The sequence below is a fragment of the Nipponia nippon genome, unplaced genomic scaffold, assembly GCF_047370975.1.
Source record: "Nipponia nippon isolate SJK-2023a ecotype South Korea unplaced genomic scaffold, ASM4737097v1 scaffold_5, whole genome shotgun sequence".
Taxonomy (NCBI): domain Eukaryota; kingdom Metazoa; phylum Chordata; class Aves; order Pelecaniformes; family Threskiornithidae; genus Nipponia; species Nipponia nippon.
Window position 1 is genome coordinate 82,631,038 of NW_028262369.1, and position 6,000 is coordinate 82,637,037.

Here is a 6,000-nt window from a genome sequence, read left to right on the forward strand (position 1 = left end):
GGGAATATCCCAGTTCACCCCAGGACCCCCACTGCAGATTCTCACCTCCTGGACAAGCAGTGGGCCAGGGCAGGGACCCCCGGGACCACGCACAAACCCATGCCAGCTAAAGAGGACATTCTGATGGAGGGGGGCTGTGCTGGGGGACGCCCTCAGGGGGGTCCCCCTCGCCTGGGCAGCACCCCGTCCTCCCCAGGCCCACCAGCACACCTGGTGACCCTCAGCCCTGCCCAAGCCGGGCTGTTTTGGCTGACATCAGCTGGCACAGCCCCAGTGCCTCTGCCCCTGGGGGCCCTGGCAGAGGGGACTGTCATGCCACCGGGCACCGGGTGACTCAGCAGCAGGAGCAGTGCTCAGCCCTGCCTGGCCCCGCACCTCCCGTCCCCTTGGCTGCAACGCAGATGCCAAGCGGTGCCAGGGCTCGCCCCTGATGGCACCGGCACAGCAAAGGCTTGGGCTTGGTCACAGCAGCATCCTCAACTGCCCCGGCTTTGGGAGGCACTTCTGCCTGCTCCCTGCCATTCCCTTGCCACTTGGGGGGGGGGGGGGCAGCAAAGATCTGGGCCCTGTGGCCATGCAGGTGGGCAGAGGCTCGATGCTGTGTATCCAGGCTGGTGCTCCAAAGCCCCCCATCCTTGGAGCCCTTCCCAGCCGCCTGGATGCAGCGTAATGCAGCGGCTTCCCGGAGGGCGCACGCTGCCTGGAGGAGCCTGCCTTTAAAAGGGAAGGTATTTCCAGATGGGGTTGTTTCATCCCAGCGCAGGGGGAAGGATGGAAGGGGGGCTTGTGGGGTGTGGGGGGAGAGAAGATGGAAAAACAGACAGCATCCTTCCTCCTGGCCCTGCTCCGAGCGCACCCAGCGCATCCCTGAGCCCTGCACGTGTGCCTTGCCTGCCCCATGAGTGCCGGCAGGGTGGCATGCCAGCCCTTGGCTGGGGTGCAGAAGGGCAGGTGGGTCCCCACGGCAGCGTGGGGGACCCCAGGGGTCGGGGCCAGCACAGTGCCAACCGTACTGTTCAGCCGTCCCTTTCCGTGACCCCATCCCACTGCCATGCTAGCTGGGGTGTGGGGATGATGGGCCCCCAGGGGTGGCATGCCCAGCGGTGCTCAGCACCCTGCCCTAGTGCTTCAGGTAGGGCTGCAGTGATGCAACCCCCCCAGAGTCCTGGCCAGCCTTGTCCCCATCCCCATCCCACTGAGCAGGGAGGTGCAGGGTTGGGGTGCCCCGGGGAGGGGAAATGCACTCTTGGGCACTGCAGCTAGGAGAGGAAGCGGCTCAGAGGGGTTAACCAGGAGCATCCTCCTGACCCCACTCTAGGACAAACTGTTTCAAGTGGCCTTTCCTCAGCCGCTGTGACAGCCTTCCGGGATGGCTCTGTGCAGGCAGGGGCCCCGTGTCTGGCAGAGGGTGGATGGACGCCTTGGACTTTCCACAGCCTCCTAGGAAAGCCCCGTCTGCATGCGGGACCCGGCGGCACGGGAAGCAGGGGGTGAAGAGCAGGACCCAAGGACCCTGCCAGAGTCCCATCCCAGGGACGTGGCCCCGAGCAGTCCCTGCCAGCAAAAGCGAGGAGGCTGCGGAGAGCAGCAGTGCACGGGTGCCTCTTGTCCTGTCCAGCCTCCCTGCGGCTCTGTCCCAGGCCAGGCTGACCCAGACCGACGGAGCCTGGGAAGCGGCTCCCAAGCCCCCACACTGGCCCAACCCCAGCTCCCGCCAGGTCCTGGGACTGCCGGGAAGGCGTCGGGAGCTGGAACGTCAAACAACTCCCTCCGGTCATGACATCCCTGTGAGCAAAGCCAGCTGCATCCTGCGGCCGCCCCTCCTCCCCGGCCCTCCCTCCCCACTGCTCCCCCAGGATTTAAGCCGCCCCGGGAGCCGGGCACAGCCTCCCCAGACTGCGGGCGTCTTGGGGCTTGGAGCCGGGCAGGATGTGGGGATGGGGTGCCAGCCCTTCCTCAGCCCCGTACCCTGCCACCGGGGCCCCCACGCCCCGCTCACGCCTGGCCTGGGCTCAGGGGTGAGCGGAGGGATGGGAATGAAGCAGTGAGGGTGTCCATCCCCCTCCCTCCTGGCCCCTGGCCGTCTCCCTCCATCCCGCTCCTTTTACAGCCATGAGCCTCCCAGGCGCCTTTACCCTAAGAGGGAAGGACCATGCGGCCCATTCCCCGGCGCTGACGGACTCAGGGTGCGTGCTATTGTCTAAATAGGAGATAGTTCTCCTTCCCTGCCTGGACTGCAGCCCAGCCTGGCCCGCTGGGGTCCCAGGAACTGGTGGGTGCCCTACAGGCTGCAGCCCCCACCTGCTGCTCACCCCAGCTGCCCCCATGCCTTCGCCCACCCCAGGGCTCAGGGCCAGCAGTGTGGGCGCACAGCCCGTCTGGCTGCCCCTGGTCCCCACCCCTGTGTCCCCAGGTGATGGAGATGCTGGGGATGCTGGCCTGTCTCCGAGCGGCACAGGGATGCTGGGGGTGTCTGGCTGCCCCGTGGCATGCGTGGATGCTGGGGGTGTCCAGCTATCCCCCATAACCTGTATGGATGCTGGGGTGTGTTTGCTTGGCCCCCTGGGTCTATGTAGGTCCTCAGGGTGAGTTGTTGCATCTGTGGTCCATGAGGATGCTGGGGTGAACTGTTGCCCCCAGCGCCATGTAGATGCTGGAGAAGACCAGCTACGTCTGTTTCCATGTGGATGCTCGAGGCGTATACCTGCCCCCATCACTCATCTCCAGCTATCCCTGCAATCTGTGGGGATGCTGAGGGTGTTCACCCATCCCCACAGCCCAGGGGCAGGCTGAGGATGTCCACCTGCCCTCGTGGTCCATGGGGACGTTCACCTGCCCCAGTAGCCACAGGGATGCTGGGGGTGCCCAGCTGCCCTCATGGTCCATGTGGACGTAGGGATGACTGGCCACCCTCGTGGTGCACAAGGATGCTGGGGTGTCTGTCTGCCCTCCCGCAGGCCTCGACAGCATCACCCATACCAGTGAGATGAGGTAGCGGTTACCCGCTGCATCACTGGCGGCTCATGTAAGGCATGGTGGCCATTCGCTCAGCCTCCAGCAATGCCCGGGCAATGATTTCACTTTCCCATGCTCAGACACGTGGGCCGGGATGGGGGGGGACGATGGGTGCCATCCCTGCGCTCATCCTGGCAGGGCGGGCAGGGAGGGGATCCAGGCAGCTTGGCGGGCAGCGGGAGAAGGAGGCGGCACTTCCTGGAGCTCCGCTGTGTTTACAGGCTCTGCCCTGGGCCATTTCTCCATTAACCCCTTCCAGCAGGGCTCAGCTCTGGCTGCTCATCCCCAGAGCCACCCACCACCCCAGGGAACGCTTCCCGGAGCAAAGCCTGCACAGCACCCCACCCTGGGCTGCCAGGGGACGCGGGAAGGGGCACAGTGCCCTGTCCCCACCGGTCCTGCCCCTGCCAGCCACCCCTGGGCACACGCGTGCAAGCACCCCAAGGAGGAGCTGGTGCCGTTTTGGGGGCTCCCTGCTACACTGGGGGGTCTGTGGGGCAGAGAGGGATGGGGACGGGAGCAGTGCCTTCCCAGGAGTGCAGTGACAGGGTGGGGGGCGGCCGCGGCAGGTGCTGTGCAGCCCCCGGCATCCAGCCAGGGGTGAGTCAGAGCCCACCCGGAAATAGCCAGCAGGAGCTTTTTCTGGAAGCCCCCGCTGCTCCGGGAATAGCTGCGGCATGCCAAGGCGCTGCCCTTTGCTCGCGCCTGCGGGGCTGGGCAAGGGCCACACCCGGCCCTGCCACTCACCCCCCGCTCCGGCCGCCCCGGATCCGGGCACCCCCTGCTCCCGCACCCACCCCACCGGGACCCATCTGCCCCGGGCACCCGCGTCTGATGGGTACCCACCCGATCCAGGCTTGGAGGGGCCACGGGCTCCAGGCACTCATGCTGCAAATGTCCCCAAATGGCATGGCCTGGGGACCACCCAGCAGCACCCGGCCCTGGGGTGCCTGCAGCAGCGGGGGGCGATGCTGACAGGAGGAGTGGGGGGACGGCTGCCTGGCACCCATGTCCCTTCGGCAGGAGGGCGCTGGGCAGGGGCCGTGCGTGGCCCAGCTCCGGGCTGGGGTGCTGGGTGCCTGCTCCCAGCCTGCTCTCATCTCGGCGGGGCGCTGGCCCTGTGTTTTGGTGTGGTTGACATAGAGACCCTCCAGCTGTCTGCCTGCGGGGTGCCAGGCGGTGGGGGTGCTCGTTCCCTTTTGCGGGGGGGAGAGGCAGGTGCTGGGGGCTGGGACCGTAAATCCAGAGCTGTCGTGAGCTCCCGGCACGGCAGGTCCCAGGGTCGGGGCAACAGGACCGCCAGTTTCCAGTCCCCAGGACACGGACAGCATCTCTGACTAACAGGGTGCCCACACTGGTGACTCAGGAGCTGGGAATCTGGCTGGCACCGAGCACCTGGGCCCCATGCTGCACTCACAGGCTGCCACGTCCCTCCTAAGGCTGCACACCCATTGCCGGGAAGACACAGGATCCTCCTGGAAAACGATGCACGAGCGCTGATGGAAACTCAAAACCCCACTGCCGCACCCAGCCCATGCAGGGGACACAGCCAAGGGCAGGAGCCACCCTGATCCGTGTGAGACCCAGGGATCCTGTCCCCTAGATGTGCCCAGGCTGTGCCCCTGCTGGGGCTGGCAGGCAGCTGGGGTGCTGCCCTGCCGCCGTGCCAACTCCCGCATCACTCAGGAGCATCGGTCCCCAACGTGGCACCAAGGGCTTCTGCCTTGTTTTCCGTGAGGGCCGAGCAGTGCCAAGGCGGGGGAGCAGCAAGGATGGGGGGGCTGCAACTTGGCTTACGCCAGCAACTCGCCCCAAAGGCACCCAGCCTTTGGGAAGCGTGCATGTTCCCCTGTGTGCTTGCACCCCTGGGCAGCGCAGGGACAGCTGCGGGTGGGCCAAGCCGTTTTGGGGCACCCCCTACTCACCCGGTGCCCAGAGTTAGGGCACCCCGGGGCAGCACTGGGTGGCCATCCCTGGGGAGCCTGTCCCTGCCCCTCGGCTCCCACCCCAGCCTCTCCCGGCTGTGCCCAGCTTCCACCCACCCAGCCCACAGCTCTGCCCCGGCTTCGGCAGGCTCCGGGTTTGCCTGGCCCTGGACCAGGGTGCGGAGTGCAGGGTGCAGGGTGGGGGGTGTAGATTGTGGGGTGAAGGGTGCAGGGTGAGGGGTGCAGAGTGTGGATTGCAGGGTGCAGGGTGCAAGGTGCAGGGTGTGGATTGTGGGGTGCAGGGTGCAGGCTGTGAATTGCAGGGTTCAGGGTGCAAGGTACGGGGTGCAGGGTGTGGATTGTGGGGTCCAAGGGTGCGAGGCGCGGGATGTGGATTGTGGGGTGAAGGGTGTGGGGTGTATGGTTTGGGGTGCGGATGGCAGAGTGTGGATTGTGGGGTGCAGGATGCGAGGTGCGGGGTGTGGATTGTGGGGTGCAGGGTGTGGGGTGCAGGGTGCAGTTTTGGGGTGTGGATTGCAGGGTGTGGATTGCGGAGTGCAGGATGCGAGGTGCAGGGTGTGGATTGCAGGGTGCAGGGTTTGGGGTGCAGATTGCAGGGTGTGGACTGCGGGGTGCAGGACGCGGGGTGCAGGGTTTGGGGTGCGGATTGCGGGGTGTAGATTGTGGGGTGCAGGACGCAAGGTGCAGGGTGTGGATTGTGAGGTGCAGGGTGCGGGGTGCAGATTGCGGGGTGTGGATTGCGGGGTGCAGGATGCGAGGTGCGGGGTGTGGATTGTGGGGTGCAGGGTGAGGGGTGAAGGTTTGGGGTGTGGATGGCAGGGTATGCATGGCGGGGTGCAGGACGCGAGGTGCGGGGTGTGGATTGTGAGGTGCAGGGTGGGGGGTGCAGGGTTTGGGGGGCGGATTGCGGGGTGCGGATTGCGGGGTGTGGATTGCGGGGTGCGGGGTGCAGGACGCGGGCTGTGGATTGTGGGGTGGCGCTGCCGGGCGCGTTCCTCCGCGCCAGCAGGGGGCGCGCGGGGCGGGGCGGGGCGGGGCG